The sequence below is a fragment of the Benincasa hispida genome, chromosome 5 (genome assembly GCF_027475165.1).
Source record: "Benincasa hispida cultivar pf3 chromosome 5, pf3_genome.v1.1, whole genome shotgun sequence".
Lineage (NCBI taxonomy): Eukaryota > Viridiplantae > Streptophyta > Magnoliopsida > Cucurbitales > Cucurbitaceae > Benincasa > Benincasa hispida.
Genome location: NC_143482.1, coordinates 50113970 through 50126593, shown reverse-complemented (window position 1 = coordinate 50126593; position 12624 = coordinate 50113970). Strand labels below are relative to the sequence as shown.

General features: G+C 32.4%; 1 long non-coding RNA gene across 1 annotated transcript; it reads left to right on the top strand.

Annotated features, from left to right (window-relative positions):
* Positions 1–8238: 8238 nt before the first annotated feature.
* LOC150036210 (uncharacterized) lies at positions 8239–10706 on the top strand. The gene is made up of 2 exons (XR_016529884.1): positions 8239–8791; positions 10466–10706. It is a non-coding gene; the product is annotated as an uncharacterized LOC150036210 (long non-coding RNA).
* Positions 10707–12624: the final 1918 nt, after the last annotated feature.

Genomic DNA, 12624 nt, shown 5'->3' with positions numbered 1-12624 from the left:
AAAATAATGTGGATGTATAACTTAATTTTTTGAAAAATAATTTAAAAGTCAAATGGTTATCAACTAAACCATTTATATTTTATTTATCCAAAAGAAAAAAACTTACAATAATTATTATGTGGGGATTGGGGTCATTTGCTTATGTTTTTAATAATGGGCAAATAAGAACACATTTGGGACAACTTTTCAAGTTGCCCAATTCAATTAATAACCCCAAGTTGCATTAAAAGAGACATTCAGCTGATCAGAAGGACTAGTACACACTCATTTATGTTTGAACCAAAAACATTCTCAAAAAAGTTTACTGCCATATATGTTGATGTTATATTGCAAGTTGTTAACATTGGGTAACCTCATTATTTATTTATTTATTACTTTTTAAGGATTTTTGACTTAGTCTTCTCATAAAAACTATTGGCCCACTATATATTTATGTATGATTTGTGCTCTCAAGGGTTTAGGGACTAGGGTTCTTTTGACCTACATATTGTAGTTATAGAATATCAATAACTATCATTTATATGTGATTCTTGTATAAATATTTCATCACATTGAATTTCTTTTTATCCATAGTTTTCATGTATAGTGTATTCACTTTTGCATTTTTCTTTCTTTTAAATGATTTACCATTGCCAACTTCATTACATTTTACAACAAATTTAGACTCTCCAACACTACTAAATCTTTTTTGAACAAAGAAAAAGAAAAATATATATTCAATTTTTTATGGTTTTATACGAATTGAATTTCAAAATTTAGAGGTATACGTCTAACTGATAATTTTTTGAAAAAAAATGGAAAGAAAACGTTAAATTTTGACAAAATTAGAAGAGTGGTTGTCCCATAAAATTTTTTTTGAAGGAAATGATAAGCTCCAAACACTATGAAATGAGCTTATAACTTTTGATTTCAAGTTGTCCCAATTTAAAATACTTTGAGTTCCGGTGTGCTGAGTAGTCTAGTTTAATTATTCTTCGTTTTCTTTAATTTGAGAATGGAAAAAAGGCTGTGCTTGATACAATAGTTTTGAGAGAGTACTCTTGTAGTTGGGATCGGGGAGAGAATGATGTGCGATTATAACAAATTTTCATTTATTTTCTAGTTATTCCTGCAATAGTAATAAGAAAAATATTTTCAACTAAAAGTTATAAGAAAATATACCAATGTAGCGCTATACAAAATGTGATCGATTATCTATACATACATATACACATACATACATATATATATGCATACATATACACGTACATACATATATATGCATACATACACATGTATATATAATAAAATCAATAACCAAGTAATAGGAGAAACTTAGAATGAAATGAAAGCATCAATAAAAGAAAAAAAGAAGAAGAAACAAGTGGATGAAATTGAAGGAGAGATGGTTAGTGAGTGAAAGGGAAACTTAGGGCAACAAACCAAAGAAACAATATTTTGAATAAGACCCAACCAACAAATATTTTGTTGCTCTTATGACCTATGGCCCTTGTGTGGTCCATTATGGGCATTTCCATTGGATATCATTATTTACATATAAACTTGAAGAAAAAGATATACATTCATGTATTCAAATAATAAATTGGAGATATCTTTTTATATATAACTAGGTTGTTAGGGAGACTGAAAAAAATGATATTTCACGACTCTGCATCAATCTAATAATCATAAAAGTAATAGTAATCACAGACCAATAGCTTGAAAGGTATCAAAAAATAACTTTTATCTTTAGTAATTAGTGGACCAACCTAGTTATGATCATGAAAATAATCATTTAAAAAACTATCAACTAATGATTAAACTATCTATCCATTCGTCGATCAAACGGTTTGAGATTGATATTAAGTATCTATCAATCTAGGGATTCGAATGAGTAAGTAAGAAAGTCTCCCCATGTTACTTATTTGTCATTTTTATGTTATTTACGTTTATGATCCTAAAGATTGGAGAAGGGTGCTATATAAACTCTCTTAATCCTAGATATATCTTCATCATGTGATTATATATTATTCTATCTAATAAAACTGTTTTCCTTCTACCCTGTGGATGTAGCTAATATAATGTTAATAATTCACATAAATCTATGTGTCGATTCTTACTTTTGCATTTTATCCATATTCTTTATTTGTCGATTTTATAACAAATAACTTACTTTTGCATTCTTTCTCTCTACTTAATTGTTAATTTAATATTTCTTTTATTTACATAAATATTGGTCGATATCGATATTTTATCGATATATCTATCAATATATCAGTAAAATTGAAATCTCATTTCAATATCAACATCGATTTCTTAATCCTTATAATCAATCTAGTAATCTTAATTAAATGTGATCGCTACGGTCATATTCAAACTACTACTTCGAATACATTCGAAAAGAAGAGTGATCAAAAGAGAATTTCTTTTAGATTGCATCATGGAGATGGAAAAATGGCATTTTTAAACATGCATATGTAGATCCAACAGCCATAAAATTAAAGATGACTACTAATCAAACAATGTTGAGATAGAGAGAGAGTTTTTTCCCTTTTCTGACTACAACAGAAAGAGTAGAGATTTGGTGGGTCAAAAAAGCAGTATGCAATGCATGGTCCTTACATCCACAAACAGAAGAAAGGCTAACTTGGTTGATATAGCTTTAGCTAGTATAAAATATAATAACAAAACTGTATTTCAAAGCCTTTTTCTTATCTTATCTTATAATGGATAAGGGTAGAATAGAAAAATAATAATAATAGAAAGGGTTAGGGTTACGAGGCCTGCATTGAAAGAAAAGAGGAGCATTAGATCCTATGTATAAAGTATCTTAGTTCTTAGTTCTTGAGAGAGAAGAGGTTTTGATCATTATTCCACTTGCTACAATTATTTGTAATGATAATACAAAATGGGCATCCCTAATTTCTTGACACTTCCATAGAGTTTCTTTGTTTTGTTTTTTATTGTCTTGATGGGTAAATAAATAAGAGAGAGAGAGAGGAATATGTCCCACCACAATTTTAAGTAGGGAATCCAATCTTTTATGTAATTTTATATATACTTCCATTCTATGCCCACCAATAATGTTTCATTATTTCTTTCTTTGGAGATTGAATAATAAATTGCCCATATATAGATAAAAACTAGGTTTAGGAATGATGGTAATATAAAGATAAAAACTAGGTTTAGATATGATGGTACTTGAAGGATAAAAATTAGGATGAATATAGCTCAACTGACATAGTATTCGTACTATCGATTTCGAGGTCAGATGTTCGATTTTCTCACTTCACACTTTAATTATAATTCTTTAAAAAAAAAAAGAAAGAAAGAAAGATGAATGTCAACTGTTTCTAAAGCACTTTTCATAAGTAAAAATGTTCATTTTTTTTTGCTACAATTTAAAAGCATTTTTCTTCAAAATAATAATAATAAAAAAACTAAAAAAGATTTCTATTTCTTTTACTGTCATAGACATGATGATGAGTTGGAGATTCTAATTTCTGACTTCTTAACATATACTTTTTGCTAGTTCAATTTAATTTAGTATACCATTAAATTGTAATTCATATAGTTACCTTATTTTTATTATTATTTTTTTAAAAATAATACTGCATGGTGAATATAAATATACTATAGTAGAATAAAAAATTATTTCAATAAATTGCGTGCAAAAGGATTCAAATATGGACATAATGAGGTGGGCTAGTATTTCGCTACATTAATACCAATTTTGATAAATAATATAACTTTGTTGCATAGTAATATAAAAACTCGTTGAAGTTGGTAGAGGGCTAGGGCCCCTCAAGATGGTGTCTTTTTACATTCACCATTTTTGGATGGTATTGGACTTTTAGGATAGTTCCACTAAGGCTCAAGAAGAACTAAGCTACTGAATGTGGAAGACAACTGTGGAAAGGAATGATTCTCCAATTGCCACGTCTCTGAACCAATTTCCCACACAAGAGAGGTAAATAAGAAATGACAGAACTCTTATCAAAGAGACCGGTGAGTGAAAGCGAGATCGTTCCAAATCCCATTGTGACAGAACATACACATTTACAATCAAACAGTAATAGTTATGCATAAACTCTATATTACAACATGTTTCAAAAGGAAAATACTAAGGATCAAGAGAACTTACCCTTGAAGAACTATTCTTCTCGTTCCCTCAATGTAACAACACGATCGTTCACCAACACGAACGTTACACCTCAGCAATCTCCTCGATCAAGAACAAACAACACTCGACCCTCGAACAGTAAGTAGACACCACCAGGAGGTTACCTTGGTATTCTCGGTGTGTGAATCCAGAAGTTGTGAGCTCTGTATGGATTTGGTAGAGGGCAGGACGAATTGATAGAACGTATAGACGATCGAGTAAGTGGGAGATGACTAAAGACTATCGTATAGAGTGAGTACTCGATCATTTAGAAAACAAATATCTATCGTATAGCAAACTCTTACACGATCGTTTATGCTCTCAAGCTATCGTATAGCTATTTCTTTTGTGTGTCTGATTCTCAATCGATTAATGTTCTCATTATGAAAAAATGAAAACGATTTTCATTTTATCCATCAGTTACCATAATCGATCATAACTTCCCACTAAGTTAGTCATTGGGAGAAAAAACTGAAACCAATTATCCCATAATTGATTTAATTACAAATATAAATAATATATATTCATAACCTATAGTTTTAAAATCACATCTCATGCAATATATAAACCATAATTCTTTTTCTCCCTTATAGCATTTAATAAAAATTCCTCCAATTAATATATCTAATACGTTAAGTCAATTATATCTCATATAATTGATGCAATTTAATTATATCATATATAATTAAATTTCCTCTTGTCAATTTGAACACTTCAATCTAACCCAAAAACTAATTCTCAACATGAATCCATTGAGCTACCAAGGGACCTTATGGACCTGTAGCTTGAAGCTCCAACAGTACGTGAATAACTGATTAAACTCTTTAATCACGATATCCACCATCCGTTAACTGCCGGGTATTCCACTAAAGACAGATAATTGCACTCTTCATGCTACAGATATATTTCTGTGTACATTGGATATAACCAATCAACAGTACGATGACCCTTCACAAATCACTCGTAAGTACAGCGGGCCAATTTATCGTTTTGCCCCTGTAATTACATCTAACTCCTTAAGTATCACGGGCCAAGAGAAAGTGTGGCACCACATTTTTCAAGTCCTGGAATCAGCCCTTAAGGGAACAATTTATCTACTTTGCCCTAAATTAGGGAAGAAGTGAATTCCGTCTTGTGTAGTTGAGTTCCCAGCTCCCCAATCAAACGAATTCCCAAAGTGGTAGGTTTGAGTCGGTGATCTGGCCACTCGCACCTATACAAATCAAAGAACCGCCTTCATAGGCATGAGTTATCAACTCACTCAGGATTAAGGTTATGTTACCTATGGTCATCCTAGTGAAATGAGAATCTCTGTCATAACGGCGTTATATAACAAGACTAAACATTTCATGGTCCGGTCTTATACAAACTCTTATGTATAGAGCATCCCCGCACGCATGTCTAATACATGAATGGTTAGGATCAGACCATTTGTAGCACTTTAAAATACTTGTAACATCTACAAAGCAGGCCACACTCGTAGCATCAACAGGATAAGGTTTCTCTCCTTTATCCATATACTACAAACCATTTAGGTTATCACTTAAAGTACAATCCACTTGTATATCATCACATACATGCTTAAGTTATAACCAGGGATCTTAGTTTATTGGTTCTGGTTAATGCAACTAAAATATCTCATATTTCAAAGACTGTAGTGAATAAAATATCTCATATTATTACATCACCTAATGTTTGTTCATATAGGTATTTACAAACTACTGGACCCTACGAGATTTAAGGTATCAAACCCAACAAGAAAAACATTTTTCCCTCTTTCTTTTTGGTCTATAGAAAGAATGCTCTCACAAAACTCTTTAATGGCGATTTGTTTTGATAAAGGAGAAAAACCATATGCAAGTATGAAAGTGAAGTAGTGAAGAAGAGGAGAAAGGAAGAAGAGGAGAAAAGAAGAAGAAGAAAAGAAGATAAGAGTTATGTGGTTCGATCAGTGTGATCTACATCCATGGAAAGGAGCTCTCAAATCTTGAAAAACAATTCCGGATGAGTATAGTGATCTCTCTTTTCAATCTTTCACTCTTCGTCTCTCAGAATTTTAAATCTCCTTTTATACTCAAGGAAGATTTGTTACAAATAGAGTTATTTATTGAAAAATAAAGTTTTCATTTTTCTTTACAAATCTCCACCTTGAAATCAACGTATAGATTTATAATACAAACTCTTTGTATAGGATACTCCCACTCATATGTCTCCACATGAATGATTAGGATCAGATCATTTGTAACATTTTACAACAATTGAAATAATTATAAAATGGATCGTATTCGTAGTATCACCAAGATAAGGCATCCAACCTTATTCATATACTTAGGTTATTATATAAACATGATCTACCAGTATGTCACCACATACATGTTTAAGCTATATAAAATAACATAGGATCTTAGTTTATTGGATTGAGTTAATGCACAAATAAAATAACGTTTATTTTTTAGTAACAATTTGTTTATATACAAAGTACGAGAATACAAGAGATTTATGACACCAATCCCAAAAATCTCCCACTTGTCCTAAAACTAGTGGAATGAAGTGTACAACAAAAATAAAGTACACAATACAATAAACTAGGGCATATACTATACCCGGTAACATCTCCCACCTACCCTAGACAATGTGTCGCATATCCTATAGACCTAGACTTTTAGATGACCCTCGAACATTTTAACCATGAGAGCCTTAAAAAATAGATCAACAACGTTGTGATCCGAAGCTATCTTCAAGACTATCATGTCACCTCATTGCACAATCTCTCAAATCAGGTGATATTTCCTCTCAATGTGTTTGCCTCTTTTATGACTCCTATGTTCTTTTGAATTTTCCATAAAACCACTATTATCACAATAAAATGAGATGCACAAAGACATATTTGGAATGAATTCCAAATCATTAAAGAACTTTCTCACCCAAACAACTTCCTTTGCAGCTTCACAAGCAACTACTTATTCAATTTTCATTGTGGAGTCCATGATGCATCTTTACTTTATGCTTTTCTAGACTATAGCTTCTCTATTAAGATTGAGTACTGATTCTGATGTGAATTTCCTAGAATCCTTGTGAGTCTGAAAATCAGAGTCCATGTATCTTATAAGGGTCAAATCCTTAGCTTCATACACATGCATATAGTCTTTCGTTCTCTACAGATACTTGAGGATTGTGTTGACCGTTGCCCAATGATCTAATCCTAGATTAAATTGATATCTAGTGAGATCGTCTCATTTCCTCAAATGCTTGAGGAGTCCTAGGACACTGTTTCTTAGACAAGAAAATTCCATGTTTGAAAGGCATTAAATCCTTCTTAGAATTATGTATCGAATATTTGACAAGCGTCTTGTCAATATACGATGCATGAGATCCTTACCTCAGCAGAATGGTGTATTAGAAAGGAGAAATAGAACTCTATTGGACATTGTTCTGTCTATGATTAGCTATGCTTAACTTCCTGACTCGTTTTAGGAATATGTAGTGGAGATTATAGTATATATTTTAAACAACATTCCATCAAAAACTGCTTTTGAAACACTTTTTGAGCTATGGAGAGATCATAAAGGTAGTTTGCATCAGTTCAGGATTTTGGGATATTCGGCACATGTGCTAATAACAAATCCCAAAAGGTTGGAACCTCGTTCGAGAGGCTTATTTGTAGGCTACCTCAAGGAAACGAGAGGTGGATACTTCTTTCACCCCAAAGAGAATAATGTATTTGTATTGACAAATGCTACCTTTTGCGGAAGAAGACCACACGAGGGACCACAAACCACGAAACAAAATAGTATTAAGTGAAATTTCCAATGAAACTACTGAGACTTCAACAAGGGTTGTTAAAAAGGCTAGTACATCAACAAGAGTTGTTGATTTCGGTTCATCTAGTTGAGCACATTCATCTCAAAAATTGAGATTGCCTCGGCGTAGTGGGAGGGTTATGAATCCACCTATTCGCTACATGGGTTTAACAAAAGCCCAAAACATCATATTTGATGATGTGGTTGAGGATCCATTGTCTTATAAGCAAGAATCACCACAAGAAAAAAAGCTATCTCCCCATGGCTATAAAAGCTGTTGAAAAAATCGTCAAGAGAGAGTCTGTCATCCGATGGGCAACATACGTCATTGGCAATAACATGCTCAATGTCGAAGACGTACACATACTATCGAGATTAAGCATTAATGTTGATAGCTGAAAAACCCCATCGGACGTCGGGAGTAGGCATGAGACTGAAACCACGTGGAGAATTTCCGATGGTTACTTTATACCGTCGGGCAAAAAGGTCTTTCCCATCGCTTTAAATAAGTGTCGGGAGTGAGCTTTTGAAAACTTAAAACCCTTTCTTCTTCCCCCGATCTCTGCACTCCGTGTTCTCTCTGTTTTCATGGTTGCTCTTCACTTTTTTCCTTTCCAGCCCTAATCTGCCACCATCTCTCTCATCTTTTTGGCCGTTTTCCATACCTAATCCATCGATCTGCCACTTTGGAGCCCTAACCGGCCTTTTTCCATTCCCAATCCGTCGGTCGCAAGCCCTAATTGGCCATCAAGAAGTGCTTCACCCTCACTTACCTCCATGAAGCCAAGGTCTATTGTAGCTGTTGTCGCCATCAGATCGTCGTTACCACCTCTTTCCATCTATTAATTTGGTACAAAATTTATTCTAAGTGAAAACTGTGTGTCTGCCCCTTTTATTTAATTTTGATTGGTTCTTTCAATTTTTGTATTCATATGTGATTTAGATCCTGAATTCAAGTTTATTTACATGTTGGGTTGCTTTCAATTTTTTTTTTTCACATTTGTTTTTATACCATAATAGAGTTTTATATTCTCAAAGGTAGGGTGTAGAATGTTATGACGAAATTGCCATTTCTAATTTTAAAAAATTTTGTATATGCAAAATTGACTATTATTGGGTTGAGTTTTTCCGAGCTTCGAAAGGTATCTACCACTAGAGAAAGGGGCCATGCATAAACTTGAAGAAGTAACTACTAAAATCTTTGCTTCTTCACTATGAATATGACATCTATATATTTTGTGGCAAGCAAAGGAGAATATCATTTAGATGTTTTAATGTCTTCTTTAGTTTTTAAAATTAATTTTTACTTCATTTTCCAATTAATCAAGAGATTTTTTTCTAGAAAAACTCATCAAGGGAATTTACATGTCATCCATAAATTAATATCCACATCAACACACATACAATGTGAATTAAGTTAGGAAACATTTAGAAGCATTTTGTTAACATGAAGGACTAAAGTGCATTTTAAAATTTTAGGGATTAAATAAACATCAACCCCAAATCATAGGCACCAATTGTCCTATATTTTATTTTTATGTTGGAGCAAGATAAAATGTTTGTTTTGTCTTGTTCATTAATCATATCTTAGATTAACAATAGTATGGTCATTGTTACCATACCATTGTTAATGATTAACTATCACCAATTCTTCTTCTTTAAACAATGGTATGGTCATTGGGGAGGAACCCAAATAAAATATGAATTTGAGAAAAAGAAAAAAAATAAAGCCTCAAAATCTCAATGCCTAATATATATAAGATATCTCCACAACCTAAGAGGTGACTTAAGTAAAAATGAATGTTAATGATTCATATCTATATGTGTAAGTTTGAAGAGTAAAAATTTGAGACTTGTTAGATGCTTGAGTCTCAATATTTTTTTAAGATATCAGCTACAATCTTTAAACCATAATTTAAAGTTTATGGTTCAATAGTCTCTAATGGTTGAAATGAGATATGCATAAGATAGCATATGGTTATTGTTGGTATTGTTATGATTGTGGGGAGGCATGACCTTCGACAATATTGTTTTGATTTTAGAGGGTAGGTGAGGTATGATCGACTTGCGCATTTTGATTGATATTGTTTTAATTGTAGAGAGAGGTGGGTGAGATATGCATGTTTAGCTTATGACCTTTGTTTAGATTGCTTTGATTATAGGGGGATGGGTGAGATATATATAGTTTAGTTGACACTATACTTATGATGATATGAGTTTGGGTATAATTAAGGGGTAGGTATAACATCATTTTATGTTTTGTTCATTCTTTGTTTGATGCATTTGCCTAAGTTCATGAGTGTTTGAGACATTTTATATATACTATATGTGGCACAAAAGCTTGAACAAGTTTATGATCAAGTTTGACCAATAAGTTGAATGTTGTGTTGAAGAAAAGCGTTGGGGTGGATTCGAGAGGATAAATATTTATGCTATTTGTTTAATGGTTATTAAAGAATCATTATTTTCATTGCATATTATTATTGAAACTAATTTAATTTCTTGAATTGTCTTTTTTTTTTAGGTGCATATTTTCAAATTGAAGCATGGGAAAGAAGACTATGTTTTTAGGTTGAGGTTGGATGATTGACATAAAAAATATGCATGTATTACGTTGAAACTATTTTGAAAATACTTTGAAACTTCATTTCTATCTAATGTGTATTGATACTTTCCTATGTAATGAAACAGTTAATGTCTTGTGAACTTGTTTTTTTTTTTTTTTTTTTTAATGAAATTTAGACTTTGCACGAATTGTACTTCAATGTGTAATGGATTCTTTTGATTACATTCTTATGCTTGAGTTTTGATCAGATTCCCAAATATTAGACTTGTAAATTTAATTTTAAAAAAACATATGAATTGTCAACGATTTTTCCAACGAAAATCCTCAATAGTAGGCATAACTCCCGATGCCAGACCACAACAACATCGGTAGAGACAAACGATATCCCGATGCTACGTCAGGAATAAGCCTAAATAACAACTCAATCCTACACAGTAAAAACTTTCAATGGTAACCTAAACAATCGACAAATGGTCTTATAGCCGACACATCAAATAGCGTCGAGAGTTGTTTATTCCCGACAATGTATATTGACATCGAGCGTTGTAGGTAACTCCCAATGTTTCTTTTGGAGCATCGGCGTTGATTCTCCCAATAGGCTCTCTCGACCATATGGCTGACGATATATACGGTGTCGGGAGAACATTCGCCAGCAATTTTTTGGCGATCTCCCAATGGTTTATGGCATCCAGAAATACCAACATCCTTGTAGTGAATGGAAGATGTTAACAAGAATGAATGGATTAACTCCATGAATCAAGAAATGAAGTCTATGTACTTCAATTATGTCTAGAGCTTATAGATCAACCTGATGGGATAAAACTTATAGGATGCAAATGGATCTACAAAAGCAAAAGAGTGATATATGGAAAAGTACATACCTTTAAAGCTACACTAGTGGCAAAGGGTTATACCCAGGTTGAGGGGGTGGACTATGAAGAAACTTTCTCACCTATTGTCATGCTAAAGTCTATTCAGATTCTCTTGTCAATTGCCACATATTATGACTATGAGATATGGTAAATGGATGCCAAGACTGCTTTATTGAATGGTATCTTGAAGAGACCATCTAATGAATCAACCAAAGGGATTCATTGAGCAAGTTCAAGAGCAAAGTGTTTCAAGTTTAATAGATCCATATATGGAATATAACAAGTATCTCAATCTTGGAATATAAGATTTAATACTACGATCAAATCTTATGGCTTTGATCAGAATGTTGATGAAACTTTTGTTTACAAGAAAATCATCAACAGTTCAGTAGTTCCTTGTGTTGTATGTGGATGATATCTTACTTATTGGGAATGATGTAGGTTTACTAACAAATGTAAAGAAATAGCTAGCCACCCAGTTCTAAATGAAAGATTTCGGTGTGGCGTAGTTTCTTGTGTACCAAGGGCTGAGAGTTGGGATATTATTCCTTTTTTTTTTTTTTTTTCATATAGTCCTAGAACCTTAGGTCCATATACTCTCCACCACGACCAGATCAAAGTGTTTTTATCTTTTTACCTAACAAGTTTTCAACCTCAGTCTTATACTACTTGAACTTTTTAAGAGCAGCAAACTTATGTTGCATTAGGTAAAGATACCCATATCGTAAATAATCATCTATGAAAGAGATGAAATATTCATATCCTCTTCTTGCTTTTACATTCATCAGACCACAAAGATTTGATTGTATAAACTCCAAAACCTTTTTGGCTTTATAACCTTTTTTCAGTAAAAGGTCATTTTGTAATTTTGCCTCCAAGGCATGACTCACATATGGGTAAAAAGTTCTCTTCTAAATCATTTAGAAATCCACTTCTAACTAAACTCTCAATCCTATTGAGATTAATGTGGCCTAAGCTTAGATGCCAAAGCTGGGCATTTTCTTTAGGAGAAATTCTATGTCTCTTAGAATTTGTTAGTATTCTAAATATTTTAGTATTTAGGACAGCTTTTGTAACTAACTACCTTAGTACATATAAGTTACTTACCATTGAAGAAAAGTTTATCTCCATTCCATTCTTAAAAATAAACACTTTATTTTCGGAAAAGGAAAAATAATACTTTTGTTCAATGAAACAAAAAATGGAAATTAAATTCCTCTTAATATTAGGAATACCATATACGTC